This window comes from Engystomops pustulosus, chromosome 7 (assembly GCF_040894005.1).
Source record: "Engystomops pustulosus chromosome 7, aEngPut4.maternal, whole genome shotgun sequence".
NCBI classification, from domain to species: domain Eukaryota; kingdom Metazoa; phylum Chordata; class Amphibia; order Anura; family Leptodactylidae; genus Engystomops; species Engystomops pustulosus.
The window spans coordinates 151,140,003-151,162,465 of NC_092417.1; the positions used below are offsets into that span (position 1 = coordinate 151,140,003).

General features: G+C 41.6%; 1 long non-coding RNA gene across 1 annotated transcript; it reads right to left on the reverse strand.

The window, feature by feature from the left end:
* Positions 1-437: 437 nt before the first annotated feature.
* On the reverse strand, positions 438-6,109 carry LOC140071035 (uncharacterized). The gene is made up of 2 exons (XR_011849034.1): positions 5,416-6,109; positions 438-4,188 (listed from the first exon to the last, which is right to left on the reverse strand). It is a non-coding gene; the product is annotated as an uncharacterized lncRNA (long non-coding RNA).
* Positions 6,110-22,463: the final 16,354 nt, after the last annotated feature.

The window sequence follows — 22,463 nt, forward strand, 5'->3', positions numbered from 1 at the left end:
GCCGCGGTCATACTTGACCGCGGTGTGTAAGGGGTTAAACACCCGGGATGTGCCATGATATCACAGCCCGACACCGGCACTATACTGACCCGATGTCCCGAAATCTTCTTCAGACGCGGCGCCGTAGAAAGGCGTCGCGTCAGAAGAAGTACCCTTAATGACCGACGTAGATTCCCGATAGGGCGGTCATTAAGGGGTTAAATTAAAGGCCACTTTAAATTGAAAGTGCTAAATTGTAATAATGATTATAATTTGGTGCAGTTTTTCTTCAGGGAAGCAGGGACTCCTTATTATCATATATAACTACGAGGCATTGAGTCCTGTTCCCAGCACAGTGTTTGGTCCTTAAAATCTGGCCACCACTTAGTCCACAGCCTAAAATTGCATACGACATGGCTACAATTAGATAAGGTAAAACAATAAACACTCAGCCTGGATTTCATTCCGGAACGTATCTTTTATTAAAAGAAAAATATTAGCAAAATGCTACATGTATTTACCTATGAAGGTACAATTTGAAACACTTTGCTGTAAGAAAAATTGTTCTGTGCAAATATAACATATAAACATATATCAATGTATCATTTTAATGTTATACCTGTATTATTATATAACCCTCATGTAAGATGTAAGCCCTGTATTACTGTATTTCTCCGATGTTGGGACCTGATGGACTGATGTCTTTTTCTAACCTTTTTTACTATGATAACCCAACATTACTATATGACCGTGATGTAACCCCTGTACTACTGTATTTCTCTGATGTTATGATGTAACCCCTGTACTACTGTTTATCTATGGTGCTACCCCAGCATTACTATATGACCATGATGTAAGGCCTGTTTTACTGTATTTCTCTGATGTTACCCCAGCATTACTATATGACCGTGATGTAACCCCTGTACTACTGTATTTCTCTGATGTTACCCCAGCATTACTATATGACCGTGATGTAACCCCTTTAATACTGTTTATCTATGGTGCTAGCCCAGCATTACTACATGAACAATGATGTAACCTCTGTACTACTGTTTATCTATGATTTCACCCTCGCATTACTATTTCACAAAAATGTATCCCTGCATTATTGTATTACTATGATAAAACCCCATTATTGATGCATTACTACAATGTTACCCCAGCATTACTATTTTACTACACTGTAACACTAGTATTACTATTTCACTACAAAGTAACCGTTGCATTATTGTATTATTATGATGGAGCCCCATTATAATGGTATTACTATGATGATATCCCGGCAGGGGAGTAACTTATGGGGGTGCCATTGCAATCGGGCCCAAGAGGATTCGGGGGGCCCATATGCTGTCACTTTCCCATATGAGACGACTATTACTATAAACCATACATTATAGCCGGAGGCCTGGCACAGACTTTGCACTGGGGCCCATCAGCTTCAGGTTACACCACTGTTTCCCAGCATTACTATTAATACAACATAACCCTAGCATTATAATATTTCTACAATGTAACTCCAACATTGTTATATCACTGCAATGTAACCTCAGAATAATTGTATTACAACATAGTGACCCCAGAATTACTGTGCAACTAAAAAGTAACCCCAGTATTACTGAATTATTACGCAGCATTATTGTATCAATATCATATAACACCATTATTATTGTATTACTACAATGTAACCAGGTCACACTACCTTTAGTTCTGTAGTATATGCCTCTTATAAGCCATTATACTGGATTCTCTCAAAAATTCATCATGTCTTTAGGCTTCCTGAAAGTCATGCTTGATGGTAAAGGGGCTGCCTTAAGTGGTAGCAAAAGAGGCGTGGATTTCCTTGTCCTATCCTAAAAAACATAATTTTATATTTCCCCAAAAATGATAACCTTGGAATAGGTTACTGGTTTTCTTTCATACCACAGTGAAAAAACGATTTTACATAAAACCGCTTTCACCATATTAAATTACTGTACTTTTCATTTCATGTGGTAATCAAAGTTGTATGTAATATCTGTGGTCGCTTAGGCTGGTGTGACCACTAAACATCAGTCAATTCTGTATATTTTAACAGTAAGGAGTTGTCAGGTGAATTTTCCGTAGCTTTGATGAATAAGGTATTAATTGATAATGTATCCCATTACTTTAACTCTTCAAGTGCTGTTATCCAGATGATCTTACTTTAAACAGTGAATAGGTTTTATATTGTAAAAAAACAAAAACTTTTTTTTTTTTTTGTGATCACAAATTTTTGTTTTTGAAGTAGGCTCTGCCGGTGTGCAGACTCCTGGCTGTAGAGATCTCCTCAAGGTGAATGAATGAATGAGCTCATTCCTTCCTTATGTAGCTGGTTCCAGAAGATCCGGTGGCTTTTGATGTTCTCCCGTCACTGGTGATGTTAGACTTCCAGTAATTGAGTACTTGTATCTTTTATATTATAAGTTGTGGTTTTATATTGGACTTTATCATTTGATACCTCATTCAGCAAATAACACACCCTTTAGATTTCTGCCGCTTTTAGACAAGGCCTAGGTCACCAGTTAATGAACACGAGACACTATAATAGACCTTGAGGTCTAGAATTAACCACAGGAGGCAAATAGGCATCAAATAAGCTCTCAACAAGTACAAGGCACAGAACTGGTAAACATGAGTATGTACATCTAGGCATGCTAAAGCTATAGGCATATTACATACGTAGCACATATGGCACAGGAAAAGCGAGAATCAATGCACTGAAAGTAAAGCAAATATAACAATAGCAATCAATTCAATTGTGCATTAAACACAATTTAGGACAAGCTTTGCTTTGGCAGGAGAGTTCATTGCTTTAAGATCAGAGTTCTTCACTGGATATCTCATCTTCATGGGGTAAACAATTATGTTTAGATGCTTAAAGGAACTTTTAAAGGGATAAGGCTTGGTACAAGAGGCTTGTCTTTGCTATAGAATACGGGACATTATGGTGTCCTTCAATTGACTGGACATTGGGGTGCAAAATAGTCAAGACTTACACAAGACAATGACCAAAGCTCCTAAGACATAGGGAATGGGGATGTACTCTATAGAAATACATGTTTATAAGGGACCAAAGCTAGGACTTGTGATGACAGGGTCAGCAGGAACCAAGGAGTCCTTCCTCTGACTGGACAGTGGTAGCAGGACTTTGGGATGTAGACATGGACATGCAGGGAAGACTTCTTCCTTACAAGGCAACGACCTATGCTCCTAAATCATAAGGTATGTAGGAGTAATCAATGAAAGTATATCTTTATGAGGGACGAGAGCTATGACTTGTGATGATAGGATCAGCAGGAACCATGGTGTCCTTCCTCTGACTGGATAGTAGTGTAACAGGACTTTGGGATACAGAATACCACAGGAACATGCAAGGAAGACCTCTTGCTCCTAGGACATCTGGCTTTGGGAGAATTCTAGATGCTCATCTTTATTAGGGGACCAATAGCTAGGACATGTGATGATAGGATCAGCAGGAACCAAGGAATCCTTCCACTGACTGGACTCTGGGACTTTAGGCTGTAGATAACCACTGGCACATGTAGGGAACACCTCTGGCTCACAAGGACCCAAGCTCCTAATGGTACACAGGGCTGTCGAACATCACAGGCTAAGGTAACCATCATCTAAGGATCCATTGTGGTTCTTGGCAGGAACACGTAGTGCTTGACATGTGAGTGTGTTCTGTAAAGAATCTAAAAATATTTATTTACAGCCTCTCCCCCCACCCACATTAAGCTACCTAGATACTACCCAAAAGGGTTTGTCCTATAAACCACTGAACTATTACCCCTCCCCCTCATACTACAAAAACTCGCCTTTATGTGCCTTCTTTATAATGTAACCTGAACATTGTAATTTACAGAGCTGCTGATGGAGCTTTTATTTTTCAGCTTACGTCTTCAAATAGATGTTAGAACCTGGAAAATAAAATTAGGAGAAAATTCAATGTGCCCCTCCCCACCCATCAGTGCTCCTCTATAATACACGCATCATCACTGCCATCTAGTGGTAATGTTCATATCACACATTCATTCGCCACAATGACACCCTTCACAGCTACTTATCAGAGTTGCGACTATGAACGCCTGATTCCGCACGGCACTGCAGGACTCCGGAGAACGCCCTCATATTCTTCTCTACTGCAGGATCCTATTCACACTTCTCTGGTTTCTCTCCTCTTGACAGAACCTACAGATCATAAAAGTACCACACACATTTACATTAACCTAATAATAATAATAAAAAATATTGATAGTGTCATTATATTCTGCAGCACTTTACATACTACAGATAATATCCATTCTATTCCTGCAACACCAAGTTTTTCTGCGTCATTTTACAAATCACATACTTTGTAACCTTTCCAAAAGACCACCCCCTTGAGAAGAGCCCCTTATTAAAAGACTGTTTTTCTTTTCATTATACTCTGGTGGACTGTACCCCTTTGGGCAGACCAACAGGGGCGTAACTTTAGGGGGTGCAGAGGTTGCGATCGCACCTGGGTCCAAGGGGTTTAGGGGGCCCTTATGGTGTCACTTTCCCATATAGGAAGACTATTACTATAAACCATACATTATAGTCGGGGGGCCTGGCACAGACTTGCAGTGGGGCCCACCAGCTTCTAGCTACGCCACTGCAGACCAATTTACTGTTTTACTATTTCATCCACCCTGGATTTACCAGCTATTAAAATACAACTTCTGACATATAAAATGTGAGATTAAAATGCAACTTTCAACATATAAAATGTCAGATTAAAATACAACTTTCAACACATAACAAGTCAGATTTTTGTCATGTAAAAATCAGATCAAGAAATAAATAACTGATAAAAAAAAATAATGTATAATAATGCTTAACACCCTTAGTTTGCTTAAGTAAACCATACATTTTGCTGTAAAATGCAGTTTAGAAAAAATCTGGAAAATCCTATAAAAATCACAGAGCTTTATATGGGGTTAATTAAAAAAATGAAACTTTTGGCAACTATCTTATTTACCTCGCATGTGATTGGCTAATTCGGAACACGCCCACATTCCTGATGTTCCCACTTTTTTTTTTGTTTTAGTGTTTTTTTTTTTAATTTTCCTATATAAATGCTTTTAAGTAAAGTTATATTAAATCTGAAATTAATTTTTGTGATCTGATTTTGTAACATGACAAATAACAGGTGTTTTAACATGGGTTAGTAGACTTCTACTTCTTTGGTAATTCCAGAAACATAGTGCATGCTGGGAATTGTAGTTTCTCATCAGCTGCACTGCCAAAAGTTGCTGACTCCTGTCATACTACACCATCTGCAGTCCTGCATTACAACCAGTCAGTTACTAGAGACTTTTAGCTAGACCTCCACACTTTACAAATCATCTACCCCATCACATACACTCACCACAGTATAACCACTCACATACTTACTGTGCACCCCCTGGAGAGTCATGGTTACTGCACCTTCGCATCTTCCTCTTCTCTTCATTCTTCCACCAGTGGAAATGACGGATCCTCTTTCACAGCCTTCCCTTATATAGACTGGTAGCCGAGCAGTGCTGCAGAAATACTTCCACCAAGCTCTGAAAAAAGTAGTCCCTGGCTGCTGCTTCTTTCTACTAATTCATCTTTTTCTGCATGGTCCTGCATCTCTATGCTAGCTGACTAGACATAAATTAATCACTTAGTCAGATTAAAATTAGAATAACCCTCCCAAAAAAAATTAAATATCACCTTGTTTTAAATCTAGTTTAAATGATCAGTAACTTTTCAGACAATTTTTGTTCCATTATAATAATAATAATCTTTATTTATATAGCGCCATCAAATTCCGTAGCGCTTTACAAATCATAGGGGACATATACAACTATATTACATTACAAAGAACAAACAGTCATATGGAACAATAGGAGTGAGGGCCCTGCTCACAAGAGCTTACAGACTATGAGGATGAGGGGGTGACACAAGAGGTTGTATAATGGTCCAGCCATTCTTTATAAGGGAACAATATAAAATAATTTAATAAATAATTTACTAAACAACGATGTTGCTGCTTGGACCAGCCATCAGCCGCCATCTTATTTACAGGGTCCTAGGTGAAAAAGACTGCAGAGAAGCCTGGAGCTTGGTATATATCAGCTATTTGCCAGATAACAGATGGGAGATAGGATGAATTAGTAAAGGGAGAGTTGACATTTCAAGCAGTTAGCGAGTGTGATAGGCTTGCCTAAAGAGATGGGTTTTAAGAGCACGTTTGAAGCTTTGGAGGGTAGGCATTAGTCTCAGAGTCTGAGGAAGGGCATTCCAGAGAATTGGTGCAACTCGGGAAAAGTCCTGGATACGTGCATGGGAGGTTCGAATTAAGGTAGAGATTAATCTAATGTCACTGGCAGATCGAAGAGCACGGGAAGGGCGATAGACTGAGATGAGAGAAGAGAGATAGGGAGGTGCAGCATTATTCAGAGCTTTGTGGATGAGGGTTATTATTTTAAAGTGAATACGGAAGGAGACAGGTAGCCAGTGCAGTGATTGGCACAAACTGGAGGCATCCGTGTAGCGTTTGGCCTGAAAGACGAGCCTGGCTGCTGCATTAAGAATAGATTGAAGAGGAGAGAGTTTAGAGAGTGGAAGACCAATTAGTAGAGAGTTACAGTAGTCTAGTCGAGAGTGAATAAGTGCAACAATTAGCATTTTAGAAGTTTCAAATGTCAGAAACGGCCGGATTCTGGAGATGTTTCTGAGATGCATACGGCAAGAGCGAGCAAGAGATTGAATATATGGTAAAAAGGAGAGGTCAGAGTCCAGCACAACCCCAAGACAGCGGGCCTGCTGCCTCGGTGCTATAGTGATCCCACAGACCGAGATGGAGAGGTCAGGGTTGGGTTGGTTAGTAGATGGTGGAAAGACAAGAAGTTCAGTCTTAGAAAGATTAAGTTTCAAGAAGAGAGAGGACATGATGTTAGAGACAGCAGAGAGACAATCACTAGTGTTCTGGATTAAGGCAGGAGTGATGTTACGTGCTGAGGTATACAGCTGGGTGTCATCAGCATAAAGATGATACTGGAAACCAAATCTGCTGATGGTTTGTCCAATGGGGGCAGTATAGAGAGAGAAGAGAAGACGACCTAGGACTGATCCCTGAGGAACCCCGACACTGAGAGGAAGATGAGTAGAGAAAGATCCAGAAAAGGAGACACTGAAAGTGCTGTCAGAGAGATAGGAAGAAAACCACGAGAGTGCAGTGTCCTTTAGGCCAATGGAGTGAAGCATCCTAAGGAGGAGCTGGTGGTCCACAGTATCGAACGCTGCCGATAGATCCAGGAGAATGAGGAGAGAATAGTCACCTTTGGATTTTGCAGTGAGGAGATCATTGGAGACTTTAGAAAGAGCAGTTTCAGTGGAATACATAGAGCGGAAACCAGATTGTAGGGGGTCATGGAGGGAGTTAGCTGAGAGATAGCGGGTTAGTCGAGAATAGACCAAGCGTTCCAGGAGTTTGGAGATAAAAGGGAGGTTAGAAACTGGTCGGTAGTTAGTAGCATTGGATGGGTCCAGTGAAGGTTTCTTTAGTAAAGGGGTAACAATAGCATGCTTGAAAGAAGATGGGACGACACCAGAAGAGAGAGAGAGATTGAAAATTTTAGTTAGGTGAGAAGTGACTGCTGGGGAGAGAGAATGTACCAGATGTGAGGGGATGGGGTCACTGATGCAGGTAGTGGGGCGAGCAGAGGAAAGGAGCCTAGACACTTCTTCCTCTGTGACTGGCTCAAAGGAAGAGAGTGAACAAGATAAGGTATGGGAGGGAAGGTGATTGGAAGGGTGAGTGGATTGAGCAATTATTTCCTGGCGGATACAATCAATTTTGTCCTTAGAATAGGCGGTCAGATCTTCAGCCCCAAGGTCTGTGACAGGTAGCTGCACCTTGGGTGTTAGTAAGGAGTGAAGGGTATCAAAGAGCCTTTTGGGGTTGTTAGAGAGAGAGGATATGAGATTAGTAAAATAGACCTGTTTAGCAAGGTGGAGGGCAGAGTTATACGTTTTTAGCATAAATTTGAAGTGAAGAAAGTCTGCAGATGTGCGCGATTTTCTCCACAGACGTTCAGCAATCCTGGAGCACTGCCGAAGGAAACGAGTTTGTTCAGTGTGCCAAGGTTGCCTGCGTGTGTGTTGAAAATTTCGGATAGTGAGTGGTGCCATCTCATCTAGGGCACTTCTGACAGTGTGATTATAGTGGTTAGTAGCCAGGTTTGGACAGGTGAAAGAGGAGATGGGGGACAGTGCAGTCTGTAAGTTTTCTGTGAGTTGATTAGTATCTATTGCACATGGGTTCCGGTATGAGTGATGGGTGGAAGGCTTCTGAGAACGAGAAGGATTATTGAAAGTAAAAGAAAGGAGATTATGGTCTGAAAGTGGAAAGGAGGAATTGGTAAAATCAGATATTGAAGATGGTCAGGAGAAGACCAAATCGAGGATGTTTCCCTCACTATGAGTGGGGGAATCGCAGAGTTGTGAAAGACCGAGAGAAGTAATTAGTGCTAGGAGCTGAGAGGCAGGAGGGGAAATGGGAGTGTTAACAGGGATGTTGAAGTCTCCCATGATGATGGTTGGAATGTCACAGGATAAAAAGTGAGAGAGCCAAGAGGCAAAGTGGTCAAGAAACTGATAAGGTGAGCCAGGAGGACGGTATACTACAGCCACACGAAGAGTGAATGGGCGGAAAAGTCTGAGGGTGTGGACCTCAAAAGATGGGAAAGTAAGAGAGGGTACAGGAGGAATGACCTGGAAAGTGCATTGTGGAGAGAGGAGTATGCCTACCCCACCTCCCTGCCTATTCTCAGGTCTGAAACAGTGCGAAAAGTGTAAACCGCCATAAGACAATGCTGCAACGGAGGCGGAGTCATCCTGCTGGATCCATGTTTCCATAATGGCAAGCATGTCCAAAGACTTAGAAAGAAATAGGTCATGAACTGATTCTAGTTTATTACACACAGAGCGGGCGTTCCATAGGGCACATTTAAAAGGGGTTACTGGTGGAGAAGGAGAAGAGGGGATACACTGAATCTTTATAAGGTTAGCAGGGTTTCTGTGTGAAGTGTTAAAATAAGCAGAAGGTGGGCCTGGGTTAGGAGAGACGTCACCTGCAGCAAGCAGAAGGAGAAAGAAAAGAGACAAAAGATGCTGCAGAGATTTATAAGAAGTTATTTCTTGCTTCACAGCAGAAGACTGTGATGAGTTAGTATGGTTACATAACGTATAGAGTGTGTGAGTGGTAAAGAAAGGCGAGTGAAGAAGGGAGGCATTGATATGGATAGTTGGTACTGGTGGAATAGATGGACGGTAGGCAAGTAAAACAACCATGGCAAACAGGGAGAAAATGGAAAACATTTTGAGACAAACATAATTGTTCATTTTTCTCTGCAATCTTACCTGTCTCCTGCCCTGTCTAACTGCAATGTCAAACTGCAGTTTCATACTTCTCAGAATATTATTATACTTAGCAGAATATTATGCTAAGCAAACAAAGAATGCAAGCAACCTGGATATATACCATTGCAGAGAGTGAGACTGGATTTAAAGACACAGTAGATGGGTGAAAAATGATTCAGCAATCAGAGATATATACCATTGCAGAGAGTGAGACTGGCAGTGGCGTAACTACAGCCGTAGCAGCCGTAGCGGTTGCTACGGGGCCCGGGAGGTCCAGGGGCCCGCGCTCCCGTTCCTGACTTCACAACTTCACTTTGGAGGTGGATGATGGTCCCTGCCCTGCCACATACATTGGCACAGGTCCGGCGGTCCGTACGCTCTAAGTTCCCGAGAGTTCCTGCACCCGGCTCTCCTCCTCCTTAGAGTACTGTTCTCCCGGCCAGTGCTCATACAGTAGCAGCGAGGCCCGGGCTGCTCCCTGCTGCACTGTGTGGACACAGCTCCCTGCTCTACTGTATAGGTACAGGGCTGCTGAGCCTCTGGGACCTCGAGGAAGCAGCAGCCCCAGGGAGACAGCAGGTAACACAGGCCGGGCAGAGAGCTATGGGCTCCCGGGGAGTGAGGAGCAGAGAGACCAGACCCCAGGAGGAGGGAGTTCCCGAGCAGCACAAACTAGCATCGGAGGAGGCTGCAGAGAGGAAACATCTTCTGGTAAGTATATTTATGAGTGTGTGTATGTATATGCTGTATATGTGTGTGTAAATGATGTATGATGTGTATATACTGTATGTATCTGTGTGTAAATGATGTATGATGTGTATATACTGTATGTGTGTCTGTATCTGTGTGTAAATGATGTATGATGTGTATATACTGTATGTATCTGTGTGTAAATGATGTATGATGTGTATATGCTGTATGTGTGTCTTTATCTGTGTAAATGATGTATGATGTGTATATACTGTATGTATCTGTGTGTAAATGATGTATGATGTGTATATGCTGTATGTGTGTCTGTATCTGTGTGTGTAAATGATGCATGAGGTGTATATACTGTATGTATCTGTGTGTAAATGATGTATGATGTGTATATGCTGTATGTGTGTCTGTATCTGTGTGTGTAAATGATGTATGATGTGTATATACTGTATGTGTGTCTGTATCTGTGTGTAAATGATGTATGATGTGTATATACTGTATGTGTGTCTGTATCTGTGTGTGTAAATGATGTGTATATACTGTATGTGTGTCTGTAACTGTGTGTAAATGATGTATGCTGTGTATATACTGTATGTATCTGTGTGTAAATAATGTATGATATGTATGTGTGTCTGTATCTGTGTGTGTAAATGATGCATGAGGTGTATATACTGTATGTGTGTCTGTATCTGTGTGTAAATGATGTATGCTGTGTATATACTGTATGTATCTGTGTGTAAATGATGTATGATGTGTATATACTGTATGTATCTGTGTGTAAATGATGTGTATATGCTTTATGTGTGTCTGTATCTGTGTGTGTAAATGATGTATGATGTGTATATACTGTATGTGTGTCTGTATCTGTGTGTAAATGATGTATGATGTGTATATACTGTATGTGTGTCTGTATCTGTGTGTGTAAATGATGTGTATATACTGTATGTGTGTCTGTAACTGTGTGTAAATGATGTATGCTGTGTATATACTGTATGTATCTGTGTATAAATAATGTATGATATGTATGTGTGTCTGTATCTGTGTGTGTAAATGATGCATGAGGTGTATATACTGTATGTATCTGTGTGTAAATGATGTATGATGTGTATATACTGTATGTATCTGTGTGTAAATGATGTGTATATGCTGTACGTGTGTCTGTATCTGTGTGTGTAAATGATGTATGATGTGTATATACTGTATGTGTGTCTGTATCTGTGTGTGTAAATGATGTGTATATACTGTATGTGTGTCTGTAACTGTGTGTAAATGATGTATGCTGTGTATATACTGTATGTATTTGTGTGTAAATAATGTATGATATGTATATGTGTCTGTATCTGTGTGTGTAAGTGATATGGTGTGTATATACTGTATGAGTGTCTGTATCTGTGTAAATGATGTATGATGTATATATACTGTATGTGTGTCTGTATATGCTGTATATGTGTGTGTGTATACGATGTATGATGTGTATATACTATATGCATGATTTCTTTGCTATGTGTATGTTTATGCAGTGTGTGTGTATATGGTGTGTTTATACTGTATGTATGTGTATATATAGGGTTTGTATATATTTTATGTATAAGTATATTATGTACATAAATTCTATATGGGGGAGATTTATCACAGCTTCTATGCCAATTTTCTGGTGTAGAAGCAGTGACATAATTGTGAATTCTTGCACAAAGCAAGAATTTGCAATTAAAATCATGAATATGCCAACTGGCGCCAAATATGTATATATATTTTTTAAGGAGAAGGGGGCCCCACGCAGAAATCTGCTGTGGGGCCCAGACTCTCCTAGTTACGCCACTGGAGACTGGATTTAAAGACACAGTAGATGGGTGAAAAATGATTCAGCAATCAGAGATATATACCATTGCAGAGAGTGAGACTGGATTTAAAGACACAGTAGATGGGTGAAAAATGATTCAGCAATCAGAGATATATACCTGTGGAAGAGAGGAGAGTTTGATGTTATATCCATTCAATGTCAAACTGCAGTTTCATACTTCTCAGAATATTATTATACTTAGCAGAATATTATGCTAAGCAAACAAAGAATGCAAGCAACCTGGAATCAGGTTAACATTAACAACCATTAACAACCCATCGCGTCCACAATATTTTGGTGCTGGCGCCAATTGTGGATGTTGACCCTTTCAGTCTTTAACTGTGGGAATTAACAGTGGTGATGCATGGGTGCCACCATCTTTGTTTTGATCATGCCTCCTTCGACCAGGGGCGTAACTTGAGGGGGTGCAGAGGGTGAGGTTGCAACCGGGCCCAAGAGGCTTAGGGGGCCCATTAGCTGTTACCTTCCCATATGAGGAGACTAGTATTATAAACCATAGATTATCTTAGGAGGCCTGGTACAGACTTTGCACTGGGGCCCGTCAACTTCAAGTTACACCACTGCCTACGACACAAGGTCGGATTAAGGTTGGCGGGGGCCACAAAATCTGGTGGAGATCCTCACTGAATGTAGCACACATATAAGTCCTCCTGCCAGTTTTCTGGCATACGGGTCCTAAAATAATCACAATCGCTAATAAACTGCCAGTAATCATGATTATTTCCCTCTTCACACCAGTTCGGCACAGAGGAGTTGTGGAGGGCGTGAAAGGGGGCAACCGCTAGTAACCTGGCCGGCAGTTACATCAGGATATATCGAGTGGTGCCGGAGAGGCAGGACCTTCTTCATATGCTGATGTACAATAATTGTCCCCCATTACCTGTCTAAAAGACACCTGTCCACCATGGCCAAGACCAAGAACAAAACTGTAGACTAGTACAAGGCTGTTATGGGCTACAGGACAATAGGCAACAAATTGGAAGAAACACAGGCTGCTCACCACTAGACATGTTCCTATGCTTCCATACCATATTAAAGATGACCAAGTCGACTTTGTCATCGGCAAAGAGGATCTCACAAATAATCTGCGGACCAATCCTGATGTGGATTGGAGTGTCTCAGCAAGAAGCATTTGAATGTCTTGGATTGGCCCTGGTAGTCTCCCCACGCTCCCCCTCCCAATGCAGATTATGTGTCCATTGGGCCCCGGGCTGTTCAAACGACTAGGGCCCCCCAGCATCCAAACCAACATGTGCCCAGATGTTATAACTTGCTACTGTGCTACTCTATATCCTCTGTATACTTTATATCCTTAAACTTATACTGTTCATAAAAGTAATTTAATGATGAACTTGCCTTTATAACCCATCTATCTAGGAAACCCAATCACATTCCCTAACTGCATGAGCCATCCAGCTCCCCCAGCTACAATTATATACAGCTCCCAGTAATCACTATACACAGCTCCCCCAACAATCAACCATACAGCTCCCCAAGCATTCACTATATACAGCCCTCATATTTTAAATAACTATATACAGTCCTAGGTAAAATAATAAAATTGTACTCACCTTCCATCGTTCCCCCAATGCACGACGACCTCCTTACCTTCTCTCGCGGTGTCAGTATAGTGGATATCAGAGATGTCCCAAGATGGTGGCAACCTGCCGCAGGTGACGCCGTGACATCACATGCTGAGACGCCAGTGGCAGGGTGCCATCATCTTTGTGCACCTCCAATCGGGAACTTATAGTTCCCTCGCTCTGCCATAGAATGAAGTCGGGGCACATCGGAGGCCTGACTCAAATTCCTGTTGCACGTATATTTAGTAAGTAATTGCACCACTTTTGTGTCGCGGCAGCACTTTGTTTGACACTTTAGAAATCTGTGCACCTTAAGGGCCATGTTGGCGTGTGTTCATAGTTTGCGGCACATATTTATTAATACGTCCAATCAGCGCTCAGCGCACCAACCATGACACCACTCCTTGTGCTTAAAACAAGACCAAAGACCACAGCAAAAATGAGTAAATCCAGCATTCCGAGGATTCCAATAAAATTCAAATTTATTAATTCTTTATCCATAAAAACAATGGCAGTTACAGAAATATAGAAGTTGAACAACAAACCAACGCGTTTCGACTGCCCTTCTCTGTCAAGATCTAATGAAACAATGATTAGCATCATATTTAAAACAAATGTGTTGGAGGGTGGGTGAATACAACCTCCCCCCCCCCCCCTCCCCCTCTAAAAGCAAAATAGCAAGGGAATCCACCTCATATGTCCTATTATATTTCTACTAATGCGTCTATGTTAACACATTTCACAATGTCGTCGGTTCCTCCTCTTTCCACTCCTCTTTCCGATATCTCACTTGGCCTTCTAGCCGAATTCTCACCCATGCGCATAAACCGCATACGGCTGTCATGCGCAGTGAGCGTTTGAGTGGTCCGCATCGTCCACCACCTCACTGCGCAGGCGGAAGGGGAAAAGCCGCGCATGCACAGTGAGGCGGCGGAGAAGGAGTGAGATAGAGTGAGAGTGAAGAGAAGTGAGATATCTGAAAGAGGAGCAGAAAGAGGATGAAACCGATGATGTGCTGAGGTTGCAGCTGCTAGACCAGTGATGGCGAACCTATGACATGCGTGTCAGCACTGACACGCGTAGTCATTTTCGCTGACACGCAGGGGCAGACTGGCCGTGGCTGTCTGCCGAGTGCAGAGACCCCCCACAGACTGGCCGTGGCTGTCTGGCCGAGTGCAGAGACCACCCCACATGTGGCCGTTACTTGTTTTATGGGGGTACAGGAGGCACAGAAGGGAAGGAGCCCTGCAGCTGGCAGGATTTTAGTTTCCTCATTGGCCCCTTTTGTGGGCTATAAAATTTTTGCTTTTGCGTTATTGGGGCCATGTGACGGCATTTTTTTTTGTGAGATGAGTTGCTTTTTTCAGTGTTACCATTTTGGGGTTTGTATCTCCTATTGTTGAAAATGTAGGAACCTTTTTTTCAGGCAGGAGTAGAAAAGCATCAATTCTGTACTGGATTTTTTACTTTTTCTTTTTTGGTGTTCACCGTATAGCCTAATAATCATGTTATCTTTATTCCATGGGTCGATACGATTACGGGAATACCATAGTTTTTTTTTTCTAGAGGTGACACACCACCCGAGTTATGCTCGGTTTTTTGGCGAATTTTGACACGCCAAGCTCATAAGGCTCTATGGCAACCTGTCTAATGCTAACTTTTTTCAAACAGCGGTGACAGGTTCCCTTTAAACATACATTGCATACATACATTACATTTATTATTGCGCTTCCAAAAAATTGAATTGAAAGTGCACCAAAAAGAAAAAGGTGCAACTGTGTGCACACTTCTCATAGCAGTGCCAGAAAAATGACCGTGTGCCACTATTGAATTATCTGGAGCAAACTGCACAAAGGCAGTTTGCAGCATTTTCGATAAATTTGGGCCACTGTATTTAGATTTTTGGAATTAATAATTGAAAAAAAACACAGCCTTTATTTTTAACTTATTGTTTTAATTGCGTTCATACCAGGGCCGACTCCAGGTTTCACTAGGCCCCTGGGTGACAGGGCCTCAGTAGGCCCCCTAGCAGTGAACTCACATGGCGGCATCAAAAATTCAGAAACTAAAACAGTCTCCTTTTTCCTAGTTATTCATACCAAACAGCCCCCCTTATGGTTATTTTTTTTATAAGCCCCACTCACAACCTATGGATTAATTAGATACAACCCCCCCCCCTCAACCCCATGGATTCCTTATGTACAGTCTTATGTGGCACCCCCCTCCCCCAGCATCTCTGAGACCTGGCCCTCGCACACGCGTGCCCAATGCTGGCGCCAGCCCTGGTTCATAGTAATAGTATAGGTGAATAGCATTTATATTATGGCCTATTAAAAATGTGATGCTACAAGTTATGCTTACACTTCATGATTTATCTGCCAGCAAGCTACCTTGATGGACAAAGCGATGCCAGGTCGGACCTGGCGTAGTTTTTAGTAAATATCTGCAAACATTTGCTCAAGAATTTGCTGTTATTTCAGTGCTTCTATACCAGAAAACCTGGCGTGGAGGCACTCAGAAATGTCCCCCTTTCGTGTTTTTTAATGTGTGCTAGCCATTGTTTGAACAGCTAGCACACAGGGCCAAGGGCATAACTAGGAGAGGCAGGGCCCCATAGCAGACTTCTGCATGGAGTCCCTTAAAAATGTACATATTATGCTTGTATTAACACACACATGTATACACCTATGTACATAAACATACAGTTCTTCACTCATACACACACATTTATACAAGTGCACGCATAAAGAGCATATACACACCATACATGCATACATACATACATACAGCATATACAAATCATAGATGCACACATATACAGCATATATATATATCTTATGTGCATATTATTCTTTAATGTCAGGTTGGATGAAGGGGCCCCATAACACTGCGGGCCCCATAGCAGCTGTGATGGCTGCTTGCACTGCAGTCACGTCCCTGCACAAGGTTGGAGTTTTTACGACCATGTGTATGTGCCCCCAAAGCTGTTCTCATTCCTGCGAGGGTTTGCAGCTCGGGCAGTCTTTTTCTGTTGTTTCTGAGCTCTGCCACCATTGTTTGCAGCTTCCTGTACATGTAACTGAAATTTATAAACTGCTTCAAGTGAGAAATGGAAGTGAAAGATAAACAATATAATAGGGATATTATTGCTTGTCTACGAAAACATTGTAGTGGGAAACTAAAGGGTAATGTATTAAAGAAGGTACCAAAGCCAACTGGGTTAACTCTTACCTCTCCTCAGGGCTGGATTAAGGTTGGTGGGGGCCCTCATTGAATGTAGTCCAGACTGGGAACAGCAATCGCTATATACTGCCCCCCAGTAATCACTGTATACAGCTCCCCCAACAATCACTATATACAGCTCCCCCAGCAATCACTGTACACAGTTCCCCCAGCAATCACTGTATACAGTTCCCCCAGCAATCACTGTATACAGTTCCACCAGCAATCACTATATACAGCTCCCCCAGCAATCACTGTATACAGTTCCCCCAGCAATCACTGTATCCAGTTCCACCAGCAATCACTATATACAGCTCCCCCAGCAATCACTATATACAGTTCCCCAGCAATCACTATATACAGCTCCCCCAGCAATCACTATATACTGCTCCCCAGCAATTACTATATACAGCTCCCCCCAGCAATCACTGTATAAAGCTCACCCAGCAATCACTATATAAAGCTCCCCCCAGCAATCACTGTATACAGCTCCCCCAGCAACCACTGTATACAGCTCCACCAACCGCCACTGTATACAGCTCCCCAGCAATCACTGTATACAGCTCCCCCAGCAATCTCTCTATACAGACCCCATTAATAAATATATACAACCCCCTATACTAACTATAAACAGACTCCCTATAATAACTATATACACCCCTTATAATAACTATATACAGCTCCCCCAGCAATCACTGTATACAGACCCCAGTAATAAATATATACAGCCCCCTATAATAATTATAAACAGACTCCCTATAATAACTTTATACAGTCCCCCTATAATAACTATATACACCCCTTATAATAACTTTATACAGTCCCCCTATAATAAACTATATACAGCCCCCCTATAATAACTATATACAGTCCCCCTATAATAACTACGGTATATACAGTCCCCCTATAATAACTAATTACAGTCCACCTATAATAACTATATACAGTCCCCCTATAACTACATACAGCCCCCTATCATAAATATATACAGTCCCCCTATAATAACTATATACAGTCCTAGGTAAAATAATAAAATTGTTCTCACCTTCCATCGTTCCCCCGATGCACGACGTCCTCATCCTCCCTTGCGGTGTCAGGGTGGATGTAAACAAAGATGGCGGTGCCCTGCTACAGGCTGTGCCGCGATGTCGCGGCGGCGGGACATCACACGCTGCCACGTCATACTATGCGCCACCAGTGGCAGGAAGGCACCTTCTTTGTTCAGACCCGATCGCCTATGGCAGAGCAGTGAACTTATTGTTCCCTCGCTCTGCCATAGACTAAAGTAAGGACACCATCGCGATTCGGCACCTCGCGCGGGGCCAAATAAACTGTTGGCGATTCAGGCTGTCATGCGACGGCCTGAATCGCCTGCATTTGGCGGGGGCCCCTTGGGAAGGCAAAGTGGTGGGGGCACCGGGGCGTGAGCCCCCCTTATGATCTGGCCCTGCCTCTCCTACTATCCAGCACAGAGAAAGCAGGGCACATACATAAGCTCCATCTAGAAGGAGAGTTAGTGGTTAATGGACAGTGGAGAAAACATAGGATAAAACCAGTTAGAACTGGTTGAGCTGGTTCATGGATAAAAACAGAGGAGTTTTTCCTGTGCAGACATAGCTGCCATCTGTAATGTCAATGAGAAAAAATAAATGTGAAAATGTATTTATAATAAATAAATGATTAAATACAAATGTATAACCCTATAGCACCACCCTATACTGCTGCGCTTTACAAATTATAGAGTACATCTACAAACAAAATAAGACATCACAGAGTAATAACATGGTCATATGAAACAATAGACGAGGGGGCTCTATTCACAAGAGCTTACAATCTATGAGAAGGAACATAGGCTATCAATAAAAAAGGGCTCAATAAAGTTGTATTGTATAATTCCCATTAGGCCAAAGTTGGCCAAATCCTGACAGAGAAAAGTAATGTAATGTCTAACTTGTTTACTGCATTTTTTTTGACCCTGAAAAAACATTTGAGAGAAAGTCTATTTATGTCGGTTATGTGCCTTGTAGCTGAAAAATTGCACTTGTTCATGCAAGTTTTTTTTATTGTTTATTTTGTGCAATGTAGAGCGAGCTGCCTTTGTATATCACGTCCATGCTCTGTATTACCTCTCTATGTTCTTTTTAAGCCTCGGAGTCGCTGGAAAATTCCATCCTGGCTGCATTCCTAACCAGCTTCTCCCTTCCCCCTTCTTGCTGCAGAAGAAAAAAAAAATGTTGATCTCATTTCAAGCCTTCCTCCCAAGAAGATTAGTCAGTTTTAACCTCTTTGTGACTGTCCAGATCTGCTATGATGTTCCTTTGATATATCTTCATAATAATCCATAAAATATATGTATATGTCTATTTCACTCTGTGCTCTGACTGTAGCTTCGCAGAGTGTAAGCAGGGCCCTTATTACTTTTGCGTTGCGTCTAACCAAGTTATTGCTCTGTCATGTCTTATTTTGTCTGTATATGTTCCCCCTTGGTTTGGAAAACGCTACGGAATATGATGGCGCAGTATATGGAATGCGGAATATAAGGAATATATTTATCCTCATAGAATGTAAGCTCCTACAAGCAGGGCCCTTGTTACTGTTATTGCATCTAACCAAGTTATTGCTCTGTAATGTCTTATTTTGTTTGTATATGTTCCCCCATCAGGGTCGGTTTCAGTAGGCCCCTGGGTGACAGAGTCTCAGTGGCCCCTTTGCACTAAACACACAGGGTTGCATTAAAAATTCAGAAACAAAAACAGTATCCTATTGCCTAAAATATTTCCTAGTTTATCATTTCAAACAGCCCCCTCGTGGTTATTTTATATAAGCCCCACTTACACTCTATGGATTCATTAGATACAGCCCCCCTCACCCCCATGGATTCCTTATGGACAGCCTTAGGTGGGCCCCCCCCCCAGCAGCTATGGGCCCCGTCACTTGCCCAGGTATACCAAGTGCCGGCCCTGTTCCCCATGATCTGTAAAACGCTGCGGGTTATGATGGTGTTATATAAGGATTTATCCTCATAGAGTGTAAGCTCTTGTGAGCCAGGTCTTCATTACTTTTGTTGCATCTAACCAAGTTATTGTTCCGTAATGTCTTATTTTGTCTGTATCTGTTCCCTGTGATCTGTAAGGCGCTGCATAATATAATGAAGTTATATAAAGTTTTAATATTATTATTGCTTGCAATATTCTGAGTGCTCCAGCAATTGTAATCACTTGCTTACCAGTGAATATCTACAGATAAAAGTTACTAAAGCTCGATCATACTATTACAGCATTTTTATCAGCACAAATGTTCCCAAAATCCCAATTCAGCTAGTCAGTTTAGTAAACAACACACACCCCTATCCTCCCGCTTTATGTCACTCCCACCCCCTCCCCTACATTCCAGAGCCAGAACATTCATTGTCCTCACGCATGAGCACAAGGCCTATGCAGTAGCAGAATATTTGCTGCGCCACAAGGCCTCCTACCAGTGCTAAGCCACTGAGCAGACATATCCCTCCGCTGGCCGGATCTACATGCACAAGGCTGTTTACCTTCCATACTGCAAAGTGAGCTGTCATTGGGGCGGAAGAATACATTATTCAAATCTGCACAGTCTGGCTATATAAAAGCGGCCTCTAGGCGGTGACCAGCAGACTTACGGAAGAGCACGGCAGGCTTAGGGACATTGCTGGACGGTTTGCATTGGGTTTATGTGTTGTTTAGTCTTTATCTATTTGTTTTTAGGATGGGGGTAAGCTGCTTTGGTGTGCTTTTTCTGCTACTTTCACTTTTATTTAAGGAGACTGTAGATCATACTGTAGTGGGTGGTAAATGTGGACGCTGGGCTGGGTGTAATTTTATTATGTTTGGATTTGTTTGTTTATTGTGCTTACACTAACTGTAGCACTGATGGCGTTTCTATTGTGGTTGGTAGGAGGCTGTGTCGTAGCTAAATTGAGCTGTGCTTCTGTTCTCTTATGTATCCATAAAAGGCTTGTTACTTTGAATAGCTGTCAGCAAGGGGCACTATTAACAGAGAAGACTTAGAAATGGAAGAAATGTAGACAGTCTATGAAGACGTAACTGAAAATTCAAGGTCAGAAGACTAGAACAGTGGAAAAAAAGAGCAGAAGAATAGAACATATTGAAGTCTCAGGATTGGAGAGGAAAACTCAGGAAGGTAGCAAGGGTTAAATTAGCTTGAAGATATTTAAGATGGAATACAGAATATTCTAGAATGTTATATTGAAGCAAAGTCAAGATTGGAAAATACAGAAGGCTAGAACATGCATCTATTGAGAAAAATGAAAATGTTTGAAAATTAAAATAATGAATATTTTGAAAATACTGAAGGCTAGCGTTAACTTGGAGGAAGAAACAAGATGGGAAATCATTTCTGAAGGTTAGAGAAGCTGTACTTATTATGTTGTGAAGGAGAGGATTAAATCCACCTGCGCCAAGTAAAAAGAAGGGCAGGTTGGAATGAAAAAAAGCTAGAAAATAAAGAAGTCTATTGAGAAGACAACAATTATTTATGCTTGTAAGCAATAACTGGGTCAGGAGACCTGTAACTGAATGTTAAACCCACTGTAGTATAATATATAAGTCAGATAGATGAACTTTACAATACAGCACAAGGATAAAATTAGGCAAAGAAGGAAGGGCAGTAGAGGTTTTCTTCTTAGGTTGAAGCAGCAAGACTTTAGAAGAATGTCAAGTAAGAAGCAGGATCAAAAGAACTGTAGACGGAAGGACAGAAAACTACCAAGGACTAAGTGTACAGAATAGCAATGTTGCTAGGCAATATTGGCAGTGAAATAAGGACTCAAGTTGTGTATCTTTGACCCTACACTATGTCAATGTCTTGAAGATTATGCAGGAGGACTGTTGGACGTTGCAAATGTTTGGTCTTCGTACCCAAGGAAGGGTTCTTGTTGAAATACTAGATGTTTGTGATTGCCAGACGGCCATATCTGATGAGGGCAAGTGAAAAACCAATGGATCTAGGCAGAGCAAGAATAAAAGGCATAAAGGTCCGAATACATTCAGAGAAGTTTGGGGAGACTCCTAGATGGTGGTTGAATCTTCTAGTTTTGATGACCCCAGAAGATAGAAAATCAAATTCTTTAATAGTGATTCTTTCTACATGGTGCCGACAACCATAATTGGTTTTGTAAGTAGGGGTCTTGGGGTCGTGCGGGGAAACTTGTGGCTTTTGTTTTTCAGGTTTCTTTCTCTAGGGCTATATCCTGTTTCTTTTGAAGCATATTTCCAGGAAAGACTGTTACCATGTAAGTGGATTTAAATGGAAAAAGAGCAGAACACTCCATACTATAGATAGCTTTTATAAGGTGGTAATGGGAAAATAGCAGAGTGCGGATCTGCAGCTTCTAGTGGACTTTGGTAAGATTTCATTTCTTTATGGGGTTAAACAAGAGGATTTCATAGTAGTTGTCCTGTAACGTAGTTTGTTTTTATTAGTTTCCCCAGTGTTTTTACATGGGGAGGGTTGGGGGGCGGGGTCATAAATCTTTCTCCTAGATTTTTGCAGTGTCTTATGAGGAAGGCAGGACTTCAGTGATTTCAGGAACTGGAATGAAACATTTGCTCAGGTATCTCAAAAATAATTTTCTTTACTCTATCCATAAAAAAACAGAGTAGGTCCCAGGAGAGGAGGTCTTTTATTTCGGAGTATTG